This window comes from Odocoileus virginianus, chromosome 5 (genome assembly GCF_023699985.2).
Source record: "Odocoileus virginianus isolate 20LAN1187 ecotype Illinois chromosome 5, Ovbor_1.2, whole genome shotgun sequence".
Classification (NCBI taxonomy): Eukaryota; Metazoa; Chordata; class Mammalia; order Artiodactyla; family Cervidae; genus Odocoileus; species Odocoileus virginianus.
This window is the reverse complement of record NC_069678.1, coordinates 80,274,350-80,286,356: the sequence shown is the minus strand read 5'-3', so window position 1 is coordinate 80,286,356 and position 12,007 is coordinate 80,274,350.

Sequence of the window (12,007 nt, the reverse complement as noted above, 5' to 3'; positions counted from 1 at the left end):
CAGAGAGCTTGGAGACCTGGTCCAAATCTTGGCTCTGCCACTGGCTTGGTGTGTGATGCTAGGCAAGTTACTTCCCCTCTCTGGACCTCAGTCTTACCATCTACAAACTGAGGGGGTTAGATTTGATATAGTCTGTGCTACCTGCCAGTACTTGACTCTTATGGGAGAGGTGATTCCTAGGCACGTTTCTAATCAAGAACTTGCCATGGCTCCCATTTTCTAGAGAAAGTTCCATAGAGCAAGGCCATGGGAGTGAAACCAAGTCAGAACACAGCCTGTGTTGGGAGTTAGTCCCCCACTCACAGTCCAGAGCTTTGCCCATGAGCTGCTAAATTTTCTGGCCTGACACCCAGCACCTCCTGAGCACCTCTGCAGCCTCTTCTGGCATGGCTCCACCACAGCGTAACCTCCCTCCTTTCTCTCAAACTGGAGCCCTCTTGCCAGCACAAGGTGTGCCTGTGCCTCTGTCCATACTGTCCTCAACTAAACATCATCACTGTCTTCACTGCCCTTCAAGTCCTGTGTCAAATGTCACTTCCTCCAGGAAGCCTTCTTTGAGCCCTCAATCTCCTCTATGATTTTCTGTTCACCTGAATTCTCTTGAGGTTCTCCTCCCAAAAAACTTCCCCTTCCTCTATCCCATTCCTCTTTGTGGCCCCACTTCCAATCAACTAGGCAAACTTATGAACTCATTCCTCCCTGCGCTTGATAGCCCAGAACTCCTGGAGATAATATCCCAGTGCAAATAAATGGAATTCACCCATCCATTCATTTATTCTACATTTGTTGAGTACCTTCTCAGGAACAAAAATGATGGAATTTTAGGCAGAAAAAGGCCCGTGTTGAACTAAGATGGAGACCCCAGGAATCATACTAAAAAGGCAGTTCTGACTCCACTTACAATAGAAACAACCATCTGGGGTGTCCAGGTGCAGGCTGGACAGGACTAATGCTGACCTCACCTTGGCCTCCACCTCTCTTTAGGCTCTAGCACAGAGTCTGAGATCTCTGCAGGAGAAGGATCCTCATGGTATCTTCTCAGTCAGGGGTTAGTATGGCTCCTTCTCTGTACTTCCTATCCCATAAGAGGGAGGTCTAAGGCCTTCCCAGATGGCTCAGCAGGTAAAGAACCTGCCTGCAAAACAGGAGACCTGGTTCGATGTTTGGGTCAGGAAAATCCCCTGGAGAAGGAAATGGCAACCCACTCCAGTATTCTTGCCTGGGAAATCCTGTGGACAGAGAAGCCTGGCAGGCTACAGTCCATGGGGTCATAAAAGAGCACCACACGACTGAACACCAACACATACACCTTGTCAAGAGGCTCAGAGAAGTGGAGGAGCAGAGAGGTTTTCTGTCTCAAATGTCTCCTGCCTCCTTTCCCTTCACCCTGCTAGCCGCACAAGCCTGGGCACCAGGGGGCAGCATTGAGCTTCACATAGTCCAGACATTACCTGGCCTTCTCGCTTGTCATCAAGACTTTCCCAGTCTTAGCTCCATACTGGGTGGTGTAGTGAGATAGGAGGACCAGGAATAAACCAGGTGCATTTGCAGATTTTAGGAGATGGGGGAAGAATCCTATTTTTGGCTAAAATTAGCTTGGGGAAAGGGAGTGGCAGATACCAGCTCAAGGAGCATAATTAAATGGGAACCCTTGCCCTGAGCCAGACTTCCAGACTTCCCTACAGGCTGGGCTGCTCTCATTTCTCCTGAGCTGAAGTTTGGGGTCAACAACTGCCTTCCTCTCCAGCTCCAGTGCTGACCTCTAACCTCTCACTTCCTGCCAACACCTTCTTCAGCAGAAGCCTCTCCCCCCACCCCTACCTCCCCCAACCCTTACCTCCCCGCCCCCACCCCCACCCCCACCCCCACGCCCGTCTGCCTGACTGTAGGCAGGTCACTGGCCTTCTCAGAGCCTTTCTTCCTAGGGGCTTCTTCGAGGTGCTTTGGTGTATATGGAACCTCCAGAGACAGGGCATCTCCTGGCCCTCCTTTTCCCACTCCTATTACTTCCCATCGTGGGGAGCTTCATCTGGGTGCCCACAGGTCCAGGTTTTGTCTCTGCTTCCTCCACGGCCTTGGGCAAGTCTCCCAGCTTCTTCAAGCCTCAGTTTCTTCTGTAAGACGGAAATAATGATGGCATCTAAGGCCCAGTCACCGCCTCAGGATAAGACCTCCATAGAAGGTGAAGGCCAGGTGGGAGAGGAAGAGGGTTGCTCCTTCTTGGCCTGGGGGTCACCAGGGGGCGAGAAGTCGGTTCAGGTCTCCGAGTCTGTATCCAGAATCCCCAGCTCCTCCTGGGGGGCCACTCTGAGAGCTTTAGGGTGGTTCGCTCATGGAGAGGGGTTGAGCTCAGAGACAGGAAATCTCCCCAGGGGCGTGGTTGGTTCTACGGAGGCTGGGACTGAGGCCCCAGCCTAGGACCCTTTAGGAAGCGGGACCTGAGGTTCCGGCCCTGTTTCTGCGCTGTGGTATGCAGATAAGACCTATCTCCTTTCTGGGCCTCAGTTTCCCTTTCGGCTACAAGGGGAAGGGGTGTCCGTCTCCTCCCCATCCATCTTGAAGGTTCTGACGGTCCGCCTCGCTTCGCTGCCCCGGGCGCTGTCCGAGCCTCTGCGCCCCACTCCCCGCACTCAGATTTCATCCCCCCGCACCGGTCTCGCGTGGGCCAGACAGACGGACCCGGCGGAGGCGGCCTTCCCCCTCCCTCACATGGCGGGACAGACGCCCGGACGCCACGCGCCCGAGTCCGGCCGGCTCCCGGCCGCTCCGCTGCTCGCAGCTCCGCGCACTGGCCGCCCCGCCCGCCGCCCTCCCCGGGCGCCCGTATTAAAGCGCATATGCAAGCCATGAATTATCAACTGAAAGGAGTCAATTACCGGCTCTAAAAACGAGTGTCTGCGCCCGGAGCGCCCGGGGCCATCCGCCTATTTACGGAGCGATTCCCCCCCGCCCGGCCTCGGGAGGCAGAAGCGGGAGAGACGGCGTCGGAGACCGGGAGGGAGAGAGCGACGACGGGGAAGAGAGGCTGGAAGGAAGAGAGCCAGAGACCCGCAGAGACAGGGGGGCAAGACCGAGAGACAGAGATCTGGAGAAACGCGCCGAGAAGCGGACAGGCAGAGGTGCCTTGATTCCTTCTCCGCGGAGCGGGGGCGGTAGAGGTGGAGCAGCTCCTCCTCCCCACGTCCAGGTGGAGACCCAGGCCTCCTGGGCTGAGGGAGGCTGTACTGCTGGCTGGGACCCTGGGGGTAGATGTGGAGTTCGGATAGGGTGGGGAGCAAAGTTCGCAGAGGAGCCTGTCCTGGCAGAAACTGGGGAGCAGGTTGCTGTGCAGTCAGGTGACCGGGAGCATTAGGTGAAGATCAGGGACGAAGTGAGGACAGAGCCTGATGCGGGGGTCTCTGTGCGGCCTCTCAGCACTGAAAGAGGAGACGTGAAACCAGCCAGCCCCAGGGGCTCAGGAAGTCTTATCTGCCTCCCAGGCTCTCCTCTCTGGAAACGTTTTTTCCTACTGGGCTGCTGCTCATTCTTTGACTCTGGGCCTCCCTAGCTGCTCTGCCTGCCTTAGCCTAAGCACACACTCCATTCTGTTCTATGATCCAGGTGTGACTTTTTCCCACGAAGTTTCAGTCAAGTAGCATAAGGGCAGGGCCTTGGTGAGTATTGTGCCCTGTGGAGGGAGCAACATACATCCAAATGGATGAAGGAGTGAGATGGGCTAGAGGGGCCTTTGGTCAGGTCTGAGACTGTGACCAAGACCAAGAGTTTGGATGGGAAAAGCCAAGTACAAACCACTCTGTGCAGATCACTTGAAAGGCTTCCAGCAAGCCTGGTTCTGGACTGAGTTCACAGTCACTGAGTCTAGCACTTGCTCTGCAAAGGGTGAGGGCAGGAGCCGTGCCGGAGGGGAGGGGTTGGAGGCCAAGGAGCTTAGGCCTGGGTCACCAGCACCAGCAAGTTGCTGCCCTGGCTCCCAGAGCTTTGCCTTTAGGGTTTCAGGGCCCTTTCTTCTGCTGTGGGTGGGGACAAGGAACCCCCAGAAAGAAGGAAGGAGTAGAGCTTAAAGGGCAGAAGGTAAAGTCTAGGTTTGGGAATCAAGCAGAGCCCCTTCTTTTCTAGCTGTGTGGCTTCTGATAGCCTCTTAACTTCTGAGCCTCAGGTTCCTTCCTGATAAAATGGGGACAATTCAATCCACTTTTACACGGGTGTTCTCATGTGTGCATAGCACTTTGCCTCAGAGGGGAAGACCCTGCCTAAAGTAAGACTAAGAATAGCTGCCACCTATTGAGGCTTGTGGGTGTCAAGCCCTGTGACTAGTGAGTTATCTTTCTCTTCTTTCCAACAGCTTTCTGAGGTTGTGAAGTCACTTTGCAGACAAGAAAATTCAAAGAAGGGCAGGGATTGGGGACTAGCAGCATCCAGGTTTGAAGTCAGGTCTGACTCCAGATCCTCCTTCATCCCTGTGCCCCAGGGCCTCCCAGATTTGGGACACCCCATCCACCCCCATCCTATCCCTTCAGCCCCCTTCCAGTCTGATTGAGCCTAGGTCTACTGAGGGGGCCATGGAAAGGTGACCAGGTCAGCTCAGGTCTGGCAGAGGTGGCCCCTGGGGTCTTGTTCCCACCATGGTGGTGAGGGGGGCCAGCTTCCGGCCTGATGAGTCTGCAGCCCCGCCACGCCATTAGCGGGCAGCCAGAGGGGGTGTCTGCAAGCACCAACACTGGGGTTCCTGCAGCCACTCGCCTATTAATGGCTGGTGGCTTTACAGTGATTTATTAGGGCTTCCTCATTTCCCCTTGGTCTGCTATAAACATATTTATACCACCAGAGTGACCGATAAATTTCCCTTATGAATCCTGTTATCTCCCCCATTAACCATCCGTCACCTTTTATGCGGCCACAATGGGCTGGGCTAGGGCACGGGGGCTGGGTGGGAGGCCCTCGGCCTGCAGCCTGTGGGCCTAGTGAACTCTTCACCTCCCCCACTGCTCCCCAGACAGAGCAACCACTACTGCCTTGGAGCTGCCTCCAGAATGAGGGCAAGGGCCTCAGAACACCCTAGACCAGGCGGCTTCCTCCTGGGTCTCAAAATGGGGAGGTCCCTCTTGGGGCTGCCCTGAGTCTCCCCCTATAGCTCTGGCTCCATTTCTTCCAAGTGAGCAAGAGTCCTCTGAAGCTGCTGCCACTGTTCTTCCTTCTCTCCCCACCCTTAGCTTTCACCCTCATCCCTCTAAGTGCTCCAGAAAGCTAAGACACAGTCGTGGTGGTACCTGGGGCCAGATGCCAACTGGCATTTACCAAGCACCTCCTCTGTGCTAGTCACTTTACATCCATGATTTCCTGTGATCCTTCCCACAGTCCTGGGGCCAGACATTTGTAGCTCCATTTGCCAGATAAGGAAGTGAGGCTCAGAGACATTAAATAAAGAGCCCAAGGTCACTCAACCCAAGGACAGAGCTGTAATTTGGGGCCTTTCTGGCCCTAAAGCTTATGTTTCAATTACCGCATTTCAGATGCTCTGGTCCAGGAGGGGTTGATCCAAGGAAGTTTTCCAGCAGAGAGGGCTACAGAACAGGGGAGGAAGAAGAGAGGAGAGAGGAAGGGGTCTTAGTGTAAGGCTGGCAGGGAGATGGGGGCAGAGCTGTAGAGTGGGGAATGATCTTCACTTTGGGGAAATCTGGACACCTGTTCAGAGTTGGGCTCCAAGCTGCTGGAGATGGTGGGCAAGGTCTCTCAGAGCCCTAAGGCACCTATCTTGCTCACATCTGGCAGGACAAGGGGCCAGGTGCATGGCCTGGGCATGTAGGCCAGGGCTTGGCTTAGACTTTCTTAGCTGTGTGACCTCAGCCTTCTGTTGGTACCTAGGCATGGAAGATTCTGTCCTTGGAGTACCTGATATGTAGGCTTCCTTGGAAGACAGCTGTGTGTGTGTGATGGGGTTGGTGGGGGGCAATGCCTGGGAGTTCTGTCTCCTCTGCCTTCACCCACAAAGTAAGCCAGAACTGCTGAGAGCACCTTTAGAGCTAGGACGACCCACACTTTCCAAGGGAGAAGAGTCTCTAGGCTTAGGTAGACCAGAGTCCACTCTCAGCCTTGGCACTGCTTCTCTGGCCCAAGGGGGATGGGTGTAGGTGTTTTACAGATGAGGAAACTTCAGCCCAGAGAAGGAAGGAATCTGAGCAAAGAGCTGAGCCCAGGGTTAAGGTCTTCCACTGGGAAGGGACTCAGCAGCATTAGAGCCAGGAGGTAACAGAGTGAAGCCAAGGATGGGACTGGAGTGTTGGGTCTGGTTGGCCGCAGGGTGGGGGCTTAGTTCTCTGAAGGCTGTCTAATTACTCCTGTCTCCAGCAGCGCCACTGGAGGGGGGGTGGTCTAGGAGTGGCTAGGGCAGAAAGGATTAGGGGCTTAACACCCCCAAAGAAACAAATTCTCCTGTGACTTCAAGAGGATATGGGCAGGTCATTCTGGCCTTCCTCCCATGGTCAGAAGGAGGAGCTGAGTGGTCTCCAGGGCTAGTCCATCCACTTCCTGCCCCCCTCACCCAGTTGGGGAGTTGGGGAGACAGCCATGCAAAGAGGACAGAGGCCTTCTGGGCAGCCTGGAGCAGATTCTGGCCCTTTCTGAGACTCAGCCCTAAATGATCTCCAGCTCTAGCTCAGGCCCCAGACTCCTTGCTGCCATATACCATGGGGACACCCCTGCCCTCAGATAAGAGCTCCTGAAATGGGGACCACGACAGGGACAAGCAGACACCACAGCCAAATACTGCTTTTCTCTGCCCCAGAAGTCCCCAGTCTCGCTGTCTCCTGGTCTCCCTGCTGTTCTTCCCCCTCCTTCCCTTTGCCCAGTCTGTCCTACCCCTACCCACTATCTGTCTGTCTGCCTTCCTGCCTGCCTCTCTGTGGACTGGCAGCCCTCTCCCCTATGTCCTCTCCTCTCTGCAAGGTTGGAGGGAGGGGTAGGGCGGGAGCGTGAGCCTGTGAGTGTGTGGGTTTGAGAGAGTACGAACGCTCCCTCTTTCTCCCTTCCCGCCCACCCCACGCTCTCTCTCTCACACACACTCTCTCTCAGTCATTTTCAATGTCATAAATTTCCACGTCTCTCTCCTCCACTCGGCTATTACCTGCGCCTCCGTCACCAGCCGCGCTCTCGCTCCCAGATGGACTAGGCCATCTCCGCTCTGCAAATGACTCAGGGAGAGGCGGGGAAGGAGGGAGAGAAAGCAGCAGAGAGACACCGGGAGAGATTGAGAGCTTGAGAGCTTGAGAGAGAACGCAAGTGAGCAGAAGACAGGAGACAGGAGCCAAGCAGGGGGAGAGATGCAGCCCAGAGACCTCAGCCCCCTCTTACCACTGCCTCCAAAAGAAGTCATGGCCCGCAGGGAGCCTTTGGGGGGCCTGGTGTGGGTGGAGGAGGTTGTCTCCTCCCCCGGGCAGGGCAGTGGTGCTGGCTCTGGGGGTGGAGTCAGGTCACCTAGCTCTGCTTCCTGTCCCAACCCTGGGACTTGATGCCAGTCCTTCCTTTCTGCTCACATTTCCGTGGGCCTCTGCATGCCAGTGGTGGGCTTGAAGGGAACCAGACACCTGGGATTCCTCCCTCCAGCAGCTCACACACTCGGAGGCAGACAGACTGGGGTGTTCCCTGTGTAGTACCACTCTGCTAGGACCCTGTGAGGACACGTGCGGATGGGGGTGGTTTTCAGAGTTCCCACGGTTGAGAGGGGGCTGCCTAGGAGCTGCGCCTCACCCTTCAGAATTGGAGGCTTCCCTAGATCTGGGCTTCTCACGGCCAATGGGAGGCCCCCTCCTCCCCTCCTGCTATCTTCACAATAGCTTTTGGATTTCCCAGGACTGGTCTTCGGAAGAGAGAAGGGCCAGGAAGACTCAGGTGGTTTTGGGGAGACAGCATTTCCAGGAGATCCTATGGGATGAAGAGTGAGGCAAAGAGGGTCCAGGTAGGGGTGTCCTGGCAGGACCGGGGAAAGTGTGGGGACCCAAGGCCCCAGGATGCTGCTGGGAGGGCCTCAGTGAAGCACCAGCTGGTAGTATTTAGTATTAATGATGGTGCATGTGGGAGCTTCTGGTAGGACGGGGATGATATAGATCCTGGGCCTGGTGCTGAGACCAGAACCTCCTGGAAGGTTTCCTACTTGTCCTCTCAACACCTCCAATTTCTTTTAAAATGCAAATATGATCTTACCACTTTCTTGGTTCACCCCTCCAGTGGCTCCATAATCCTACGGAAAACAAAACCTAAACTCCTCACCCTGGTTTCCTAGGCCCCATCTGTCCTGGCCTCACTCCCCTCCTGCGTCTCCCCTGACTTCTCTCTCCTTACAGGGGCTGGAATGTGCCCAGGGCCTTTACACACACTGTTCTCTCATCCCTCAGCTCAAATGCCACCTGCATGGAGGAGTCTGTCCTGACCACTTCCTCTACTGGGCTCTGTCACCCCATTAACTCCATTGTGGCTTTCTGAATATTTATTTTGTGGCTCTTTTTACACTGGCATTATCTGTGTACTTATCTGTTTGCTTGTTTAGTGTCTTCCAATGGATTGTACCTTCCAAGAAGTCAGAAACAGGTTTGTCCTGTTCATCAAAGACAGTAACTGCCACGTTACAAACCCTCAGGAAGTACTGAGTTGGCCAAAAAGTTCATTCAGGTTTTTCCGTAACACTGTACAGAAACCCCGAATGAAATTTTTGGCCAACCCAATACTTACTTACTGAATGGATGATGTTGACGTAGGTGAATCCTCCTCATCTTGGTGTGTGGGGACTGATGTTGAGATGGACATTGAGGCTGGGCTGATGATCTCAGGGTTGCTGTCCATCTGGCAAATTTAGAATCCCAGTAGGATAGCTGCCATTCCAATAGGGAAAGGCATTTTGCCCTAATGATGGGAATTTAGCCTGTGATTAGGATTAGGCCTCATACAAGAATTTTCCTTGACCAAAGCCCACATACTAGAGTCCCTCCATCTGTGGGTAAGCATATACACACAGGCACACATAGACACATACACACCACAGGCATACTCAGACCCTTGCACAGAGTGGCCTAAGATAAGGCACAAGCATGCACAGAATCCCCATAGATGCCTGTGCACACCAAGGCACACAAAAGGACATGCCCAGTACCTACATTCCTACCCATGCCAGACACACCCTACAGGTATATTTGTGAACACACAAACAGGTTTCACAGGTGGCTCGGTGGTGAAAAGCAGGTGCATCATCTGCTAAAGCAGGAGATGAAAGAGACATGGGTTCAATCCCTGGGTCGGGATGATCCCCTGGAGGAGGAAATGGCAACCCACTCCAGTATTCTTGCCTGGAGAATCCCATGGACTGAGCAGCCTGGTGGGCAACAGGCCATGGGGTCACAAAGGGTTGGACACAGCTAAGTAACTGAGCATACTCATACACATAAACACACACTTATTTATGTGTGCAGACACAGTCATAAAAGCAGCATTTAATTAAACATTAAAAATAACATCAACGGACAAGGCATCTGTTCCCGGGCTTACTGGCTCAGGAGTCTACACCATGGAGGGCCTGACTGGACCCTGACTGCCCTCCAGTAGGGGATATACTATGCTGAGGGGTCCACACTCTCCCGCCTTATCCCTGCACCACCCCATCTCCACTGCTCATCCCCTGTGGTCAGGTAGGAGGCTCAGGTTCCTGCAGATTCAGCCAGGGGCCAGAGGCAGGGCTCAGTGGGAGTCAGGGTCAGGGCTTCTTCTGTGGCCAAGGTCAAGATTCACTGGGTGACGGGTCTGCTGGGACCAAGATCAAAGGTCAGTCAGGGGCTGAGTTTTCCCTGATGCCCTTCTCTCTGCACATAGGTGTACCCCCATAAGTGCCAGCCCAAGGAGCTGCTGATGGGAAAGAGATGCAGGGTCCTCATGGTGCATGGGCCTCTGCGACTGGTGGAGGGTGGGGGGCAGGTGGGGGCCGGGCCGGGCAGATAGCTGTGAGGTACGTTTCCATCTCCGCGGGTCGGGCAGGCGAAGCCATTTCCAATCTGCTCTCTATCATTTTCAATATCATTAATCCCAGACACTCTATTTTCCATGCCTGCGCAGCCAGGCCCCCGAGTGTGCGCCGTGTAAAGTGACACATATTCATCACCGGCTCGTGGTGCCGGCGCCGACGCTGATACAATATTAGTGTTGCCCCCCCGCTCGGGGCCCGCTCCGCCTGGCTCCCCGATGGCATGAATCCATCACCTGGAGCCCGTGTCACTTTCCCCAGCAGCCACATTTGTTTGGGCACTTAGGAGGTAATTGTGGCACATTAGCCAGGGCGGGGAAGGGCGCTGGGCCCTGGGGAGGAGGGGCGGCTGAAGCATCTTCTTCTATAGTCTGAGCCCACCCTGGCCTGGTGCCACTCCTGGGCTCCTGTGGAGGTCCCAGGAACCTGGGTTCTTGTTCAGCCTTGGAGGGGGTGGCTCAAGGAAGTCAGGCACCATCAGGAAGTCTTAGAAGGGTTCCCCAGCCCCTTCGCCCAGTGAGCCCCAATATTGAGGCTTGGTCTAGATGGGGCTCCAAGATTAGAAACCATTCCAGCCACATTCCAGTGCTAAAATTTGAAATGTGGCAATGCCAGCTCGCCCTACCCCCACCACCCAGGCTCCATTTCATGTCCCATGTGGGAGAGGGAGGTGGAAGGGACACTGCCCAGACTTTGGAAGCCCAACACTGAGGGGAAAGATGGCCCTGCCCTGGGAACCTGAGTCTGAGAGGGGAGGCCCCTAGTCTGAGAGGCATCATATGGCCCAGCCCTCAGGAGCCCTGAGTCCAGGTGGAGGGGATGTCAAGCCACCTGAGCAGTAGCAGGGTGCCTTTGGGAAGACTGCTTGAAGGTGGTGAGCCGGACACAGGGACAGCCTCTGGCAACTGGGAGGCCCAGGGTGGCTGCAGTGGAGGGAGGAGCAGCAGTCAGGGTCATTGATCTGGGCAGAGGCCGGGCTGGGCTGGGGCAGGGGTTCTCCCTCCTAGTCCGCAGGGCTAACACCCATTAACCTCGTCAGCAGACAAATTGCCCGTCTTGTCAAATTCCCATTTAAAATGCAAACTCGATTTGACAGAGTAAACCGAGCGGAGGTGGGAGCGGATAATCCAGCGCAAGCTCATTAGCGGGGCCCAATGAGAGGGGCCTGCCGGGGTGGCCTAATGAACCCGCCGTGATGAACCTCCCGCCTTTTAACATCCCACCGCCCGCTCAATACTCCCTGGCCCTACTGCCCACCCACCCTCAAGGAGCCTGGGGACCCCAACTGCCTGCCAACCCCTTCGGACAGGTACATCTGAGAGCTCTGGAAGCAGACAGAGCTGGGGACCAGCCTCTGCCTCTGCCTGTCCACTCAGGGTCCTGTGGAAGCGAGAACAGCAATTGTGTGTCTCTCTGCCCCCTGCCTGGGTTCCCACTGCGACCCTGTGTCTCTGTTCACAGAATGGGGCTTGTGAGTCAGCATTATCAACTCATTTATAAATGAGAAACTTGGGACCCAGCTAGAAATTGGCAGGCAGACCTTGGATTTGAACCCCAACCCATCAGACTATAACAGTCACGCTTGTAACCACTGCCCCGCTCTGTCTTCTGGGATTGTGGGTGGCTGTCCCCTCTGCTTCCCTGGTTTCTATGTTGTTACTAGCTGTGTGGGTCTAGGAAAAGTGACTGCCTTTTGAGCCTCACTTTTCTCATCTGTAAAAAATGGGCAAGCGGCCGCCTCCCTGCCCAAGGGATGCGGTAAGGAGAATTTCAGTGAGTACTTTGTTTAATGAATTACTAATAACAAGAAGCATCTACAGACGAGTTAACCCAGGATAGGGGCTGGGAGGTGGAGAGGGAGAAGCTGGGTTTTGCCAGGAAGCAGCTCCTGAGCACACATGGGCCCTCCGGGCTTCCAGGACCTGGGCACTCCTAGCCTCACACCCTCTCCTGCCTTCTCAGCTCCCTGCCTGGGGCCCCACTAAGAGGAAAGTAGCCCGTGGGTGG